The sequence below is a fragment of the Poecilia latipinna genome, unplaced genomic scaffold (genome assembly GCF_001443285.1).
Source record: "Poecilia latipinna isolate Pla-1442-1.1 unplaced genomic scaffold, P_latipinna-1.0 Scaffold388, whole genome shotgun sequence".
Taxonomy (NCBI): domain Eukaryota; kingdom Metazoa; phylum Chordata; class Actinopteri; order Cyprinodontiformes; family Poeciliidae; genus Poecilia; species Poecilia latipinna.
In genome coordinates this window covers 178,665-185,925 of record NW_015113004.1, presented here as the reverse complement: position 1 = coordinate 185,925, position 7,261 = coordinate 178,665, and the positions used below count along the sequence as shown (strand labels likewise).

General features: G+C 38.8%; 1 long non-coding RNA gene across 1 annotated transcript; it reads right to left on the bottom strand.

The window, feature by feature from the left end:
• Positions 1-3,957: 3,957 nt before the first annotated feature.
• Positions 3,958-6,000, bottom strand: LOC106950265 (uncharacterized). The gene is made up of 3 exons (XR_001425579.1): positions 5,897-6,000; positions 5,507-5,765; positions 3,958-4,750 (listed from the first exon to the last, which is right to left on the bottom strand). It is a non-coding gene; the product is annotated as an uncharacterized LOC106950265 (long non-coding RNA).
• Positions 6,001-7,261: the final 1,261 nt, after the last annotated feature.

Below are 7,261 nucleotides of genomic sequence, written 5' to 3'. Positions count from 1 at the left end.
CCAAGATTTTTTAAAGAAAAAAATTTTTTTTTTTTTTTTTTCCCCCCCCCCCCCCAACAAGGTAAAACGTACTTCTTTGTAACATTTTTCAATACTGTGCATCTGTAATACTTTGTCCACGTGTTTTATTGAAGTGCCAACGAGTCTCATAATTTCACTTGCAGGTGTAGTCCAGTTGTAGTTCCCACTGCAGAGAGCATGTGGACCAGATCATTACGCTTCACCTGGGTTCATCTTGTAGACAGGATTTACCTCACGGGTGTGCATCAAACGGTTATTTTTGTATGAATAAAAACGTAGACCATAACCTAAACCGTAATGGGGAGTGAATTTACATTGAAACCAAAAATATTTTTCAAAGTGTGATTTCATACAGACATACTGTAGCCTCAGTAGTTTGCATTCCTTTGTTTTTTTTTTTTTTTTTTTTTTGTATACGAGAAGAACTTGAGTGTGAAATTATCCGCTTATATTTAGTTTTGTGTGCACAAATCTATGCGTGCGTGCGTGTGTGTGTGTGTGTGCGTGCGTGCGTGTTTGCTTGCAAGTTTCAGCGTTTGCGTGCACATGTGTGTTGCCATCTGTAATTACTGTACAATACCAACCGGGCTGTCATGAATGATGATCTTGTGGTCTTTCTGCTGAGAGTATAGCGCACTGGAAAACAGCCCAGAAACTGCTGAGACAAGTATCTGTGTTCACTTGTTAGTCTGTCTGTTCTCCCACTGAACTGCAGCCGTCGTCTCCAGATGTCTGGCCTCGCTCCTGTTTGTATTCTGCAGCCTTCAGCAGACGTGTTGCCATGATGTTTTGGTGTAAGACCTGACAGGAAGCACGCCAGGTTGATGTCAGCTGCTCAACTCAGCGTCTCCTCCTATGCAAATCCTTCAGTGTAACCTGCAGCCCAGTCAGTCAGTGCAGCACTTATATGGTATGTTCTGTAAAGATGAATGTTTACTTTTTTTTTTTGTTTTTTTGTTTATTTTGGGAGAAAGTGGCACTTAAAGGTCATGAAATGGATTCCACTGAAGCACTAGAGGTGTGGTAATGTCTGAGTCTGGATCTAGTGCTTTATTTTTTTAATCTTGAAACACAGGAAATATCCACCTGCACAAAGCATCTCATTGCTGTAATTAAACCGATGTAACTGCTGTTAATGATTTTCTGTGTTCAGGTAGGCAGCACTAGATTGTAAGCTTTCAACAGTAAGAACATCAGAACACCACTGGAATATTCTGCCCGAGTTATTTTGTTTTTTTTCTTTTCTGTACTTTCTTTTTTTTTTTGGTCCTTCTATAACATATATTGTTCTAAATAACCTTTTACAATAATTTTAATTATTCGTTTTCAGCAATTGCTTTACACAATAAGAAAATGCACATTCCTTCTCTAATTTTGAATTAAAATGTCTTAAATTAAAGTGATCGCTCTGTTTTTGCCTGGTGATATTTTCTACCCGTATACTTTCCTGTTTACCAATAGCTCCTTCTTTTGGGCTCTCTGTAAATTGATTGTGACATGTTTTTTGCAGCTCTGCTCCTCCCTCTCATGTAAACACATTGTGCTGTAAAATACCATCCAGTCACTGCAGTCTGGCCTTTTGTAATTTTATGGCCAAAAGGCAGCACAAGAATGAGTAAACAGTGGAGTTGATTATTTCTGCAGATAAATCCAAGGATTTTCCACGGCTCCAGTGTTTCCAGAGGGATTTTTCCAACATTGATTGCCAGTATCCAACAAGACAGCCTCCTCTTTGAGTGTGTGTGTGTGTGTGTGTGGGGGTGTGTGTGTGCGCGCGCGCGCGCGCGCGCACAGTGAGAGATATGGAAAATTACTCTGCAGTGTCATTGATACATGATTTTTTTATTTTTTTTTCATTCATAGACATTTCTAACTGGTTTTCTTGTTTTTACTGACACAGTATTCTTGAAAGCCAAAATACTTATGTGGCTCAGTAGAGCAAACCTTTGTTCAGACCAGCAGGCTGCACGGGTTTAGCTGGCTTTTATTTCTAGACGCAGCTCTCGTTGTGGATAACCTTACTTTGGCTCCGATTGAAGAGTTGAGGGGCAAAAAACAGGGAAAAACAATTTTTCACACTTTTTCCATATTCAATAAATGCATCAAAACTTAAGAACTCCCATCAGTTTTGTATTATAAGCGTCAATCCAACAACAGGATAAAGTTTAGTCATTTGCTGTAATACATAGATAATCTTGTAACTCCATTTTCTTTTGGTAAGACGGAGTTTTGAAGAACCTGTAAATCGGTTTCTTAAGTTCCTTTTTTTTTTTTTTTTTTTTTGTTAAACAAGGGAATCAAGCAAAGCCTGACTGGTACAACTTTAAACTCTCTCCAACACAACATCCTAAAGTTTTCTGTCAGCGGCACAATTTTAGATGGTTTCAGACTAGAGTTGCACTCTGCAGCTCTTTAAAAATGATTTTGTCTATTTACAAGAATTCAAGAATCTCCAAATTTAGGAGAATATCCTAATTCTTTAGTGGGAATATCTAGAAATAAAACTATTTCTTGAAGATCCTGCTAGTGGAACATTGTGCATGATTTATTTATTTTTTTCTGCTCTGGAAAAGTCTGAAAAGCAAAACTGTTCTTCCTTACAGGTTTAAATAATTCAGTAACAACCTATTCCTGGAGCCTGCAGCTACTTTCTGTGCATGTGCTTTCTATTCTAGATAGGGTTACACATAAATTCTGTCTCGTTCTCATACATCCTGATCCCTTAAATTAGCCTGAAAAACTGAATTCAGTGTTACATTCATTCTTTGTCAGGCTTTTTCAGACTAGAATGTAAATTCTGCCATCTTGGCAAAGCCCGACTCGCTTCGCTGATGTTTACTAGGCTGTAAATTTACAGAGAAAGTTGAGCAGAGCTCCACGTTTATGGATAGATGCGAGTCCAGTCAGAGGGCCTTAAAACCACAAAACACTTGTTAAACCTAGAATTTGTCATTTTGGGAATGACCCATTTTACACTCACGTCAGTAATAATTTTAGAAGCCTTCTTCAACGGCGCACGTTTTCATGCAGTCTTTTGCAACTTGCTGTGCCAGTCTCGTGCGAAAGGAGTTGTGCATCTCAAAGCCGTTACAGTAAACATCCTGGAGACGTCGACTCGCGCTCTCATGTCTCTCCCATGCATTCTTCAGGAACCCGAAGCTTCCTTTCACCCAATTAGCAGGACCAGTTAACACCACCAGAAAAACCACAGCTTCCTTTAATCCTTTATGACCTTCTGCTTGGCTTGCAAACGTGAACGCCAGAGGGCAGAAATCGTTCTGGCCCAACACTAAAGACCATTTTAAGATATTTAATAAATTCCTTATTTTTAGGGTTTCTTGGTCATACTTGCTGATTATCAGAACATGCATGTAGATGAATATTTTTAATCGTAATCCTCATTTAAGCTAACGTGGACAGTTGTTGATAGAAATATCATGATTTTGATTAATATAAGGATTGTATCCATTGTGTATTTTATGAAGGTTCATATGGTTGGTTAAAGTCAGATACTTGAGCTTAGGTTGGAAGCGGTGATGTTGAAAGTAGCGTGCAAAGTTATAAAATCAATTTTTAAAATGGTTTGCTGTTTTTTTTTTTTTTTACTCTGAACAACTGAAATTACTCATGAATCTGACTGCAAGCTATTTAATGTGCATTTAACAGAATTTCAGAAAGTTAATAGATTTTTTTGTTGAATGTGTGCCGTCTCCACTTGACATACAGTAAGTCCTTCCTCAGCAGCATCAGCCAGTTTCTGCAACAGTTAATCCTAACACATCCCTTTTCAGAGCGTTTTCTGTCTTTTTTCACATCCCTTCAGGGTTTTCCCAACATGTTGGAGAGTAAAGGGTGTGGCACCAAAGCTTCGTGCCACTTAAACTTACACACTGCCACTTTTAGACATCTCCCAGAAACATACAGCTGATCCATGGCTTTGTTTTACAGCCCTGTCTTACAATGAAATCTATAAACGGTCTTAACTGCTGCAAATTTGAAAGCCTGAACTGTATTTTCACTTTCTAATTAAAACCAGAGGTGGGCAGTCTGGGAATTTTTTTTTGTTGTTTTAAGATTTTATTCTTTAGTTATTAGTTTTGTCAAAAGTATTAATATTCATATGTTCAAATATGCTAGACTTTCACAGGGCATCCTATTATATTTTTTTTCTTTAAACCAGATGGTCTTGCAGCATAAACGAGACAAATATAGGCAACAGGTGTAAGATGGTACTGAGGAAAAAAACTATGTAGGGAGAAAAACTTAAAATACTTGACGTATTTATCTTGCACCTCCATTATTTATCATTTTTTTATTCTAATAGTTTTCAGATATGAGGGTTACCAGCGATTTATATAGAAGTCTCATTACTATGAGTTTCAGGTCCTCCTGATTCTCAGACTCCATCATGACATTCTGAGGAGCTAGAGGAGATTGGTATGCATGCGTCAGTCTGTGTGCGTGTGTGTGTGTGTGTTCATGGTGTTAAAAGTGTGAAGGGGGTCTATGAGAGAAAAGAGCTCCGAATAGAAGAAAAGGAGGCAGTATAATTGGCTTTGGCAGTGCCAGACAACACAATGACAGGGCATTGATAGAGGAATGAACTCTGGGGAGCAGGGGACCAATGGAGGAGCAGGAGGCTGTTTTTCACAACCTCTGATTGGCCGAGCAGCGAGGCTGTCGGTCTCCAGGTAGCAAAGTGAATCTCGGTGCATATCTGCCACCCTTCCTGGAGGAGAGAGGGAGGGAGGGAGAGAGCACTGGAAGAGCTGCGACCTCAGCTGTGGGGAAAACGATGAATTTACATAAACAGAACATGTGATGTTTTATGCTCTGCGTCATCTCTTCTCTTCTAGCTCCTCTCTCCTAACTAGACCAAACACCCATCAGTCAGATTTCTCTTCAACCAGTTTGGATTTCTTTGGCTGCCCTTAGCATCACCACGCCAGAGGCTCTGAAATAAATGTTTAGTTTATCTTTAACTTGGCTGTAAAACCCCTCAGTGGTTCTTTATCTCTGTTTCTAAAGCTTAAGCTGGACGTCGTTCAGCATTCCTGCTGCTCGAGGGGAGAAATATACACCGGAGTGGCATTTAAACTCCAACAATACTGACTTTTACTGACTACTAATGAAGCTAAGAAGGTTTGTTCTTAGTACATCATTTGCATGCACCAGTGTATGTCTATCCTTATCCCAGCTCTTCACACATCTGGAAAAGTTGTCACCATATAGCTTTCCGCTGCATAAATAAACTGAATTATATGAATATGAATGAGTAAGATTTGCTGTTGCATTGAATTTGCCTTCAAGTGCCACTGCATCTTAATCTTTTTCATTCAGTCCTCCTGCATCAGCCGTTATAGCTTTATGATTTCAACATGATCGGATTACTCGGCTGTTTGTACAACATCCTCCATGTGACACACAATTAACAGTTAATTAAAATGGGACCAGCGGTGTCAACCGATTGGCTGTGCCGCCGTACCTGTGAGTGACATCTCCATCATCTCATGGCGACCGGTCGTCGCCCTGAAGCAACAGGATTCAAGCCCAGAAATCATCTCTCTGACTTGTGCAGGAATCTGTCCATCTGAGTTTATTTATAGTTGTTGAGCTGATTCAACTATTTCTATAAATATTAACATTTTGTCTAATTGTGTGGCCCTTTTAAAAAAAAAATCTGCTTGCCGCTTAATTTCCATGTCTTTGTCCTTCGTTTCCTCATTGCTCGCATGACTCTTTCCCTGAAACAAAAAATATTTCTGCTGAGAAAACATTCAGCTCATCCTGCCTGTCGGCACAAACATCTGCAACTGACATCATGTTGGGAAGAGGCCTTTGATGTGTGCATGTGTGTGTGTAGTAAAGCGTATACCTCAGACCTGAAGACATCCACCAGCGTTAAATGCCATTGAAGAGCAAATGTGAGATTTGTAAAGGATGGTCTGTATTTCTGAAGGAGACCACCACGATGTTTTCTGGTCAGAAATCGAGACAAAATATGACCTGTAACCAGGTGAGGTTAAAGAACTATTATTTTTGGACCAGCAGTTCCTGAAGCACATTATGTTTCACTTTATCTTTTTCATTTCATTTCCATGTTGGATTAGTTGTATTTTGTTTATAAAAATTTAGGTTGAAAAATCAAAGTCTACAAATATAAACTGCATGTCTAAGACATTTTAAGATAAGTTCATTTTTGTTTTATTCTTGGAATGTATGTCTGATTCAACTAATTAGAAACATTTTAATATTTATTCTATTGTCCACTCGACTCCTTTTTTTCTATTTTATTTTTGGTCTTTCTTTTAATAAAAGGCTCAGTAATTTTGCAGTTATATTATGTATTGACCCTTTGCACCTGACGTCACGCTCTTGGAAACTCCTCCCGCTCCACCATGACGGAAGTAAAAAAAAAACAAAAACCAAAAAAAAAAAAAAACAAATTGTAATGGCTGTCAAAAACACACACATGGTAATTTTATCCAATTGATTTCAATTTAAAAAATTGATATAGGATGCTGCGCGGTCAGCTGCACAAACAAACAAGGGTGGAAACCAAACTTGTCATTTTATTGTATAACTTTTAATAAAGAAAGATAAAAGTAATGACTGTCAGCCCTCGGTTTAACCGCGGATTCGCAGCTTTCAACACATTTTAAAAGGTAAGAACTTAAACATTCATATACGCTACAAGTAACTATGATTAGAAAGATGTCAAATATTGCATTGTAGCGAAGTGCCTATCGGTAACCATGTCATGTAGCCTAGCATATACCGCTACATGGTCTTCTGTACGTTTTTAAGGCTGCTCCGGTGTAAGGGGAGACGCTGTTTATGACAAAGTGACATAAATCTTGTGGGTAATTCCGGAAAAGTCGGTAATTTGATTAACAAATCTGGAGGTGTCGAGGTATGGGTCGGTTTCTAAGCTAGCTATTTCCAACTTTTACATTTGGAAATACCCGTCATAGGAGCCCCAACCAGGTGTGTCACTTTCAAAGATAAATTATCTCGACTTGGAAAAAGTACAAGCCATGAATAAACTGGCAAAACAACTTTGGAAAACAATTTCAGTCAGTCGCACAGGTCAATACTACCATCCCTTACTGCCGACGTCCATCATGGCACTAAGAATGGTTAAGTTGGGTAGTTGCAAAGGGGCCAGTCTTATTCTGATAGGTCTCTCATGTTGGCGATAATTACAAACAGTACCAGACGGATTATATTTTCTGATTTT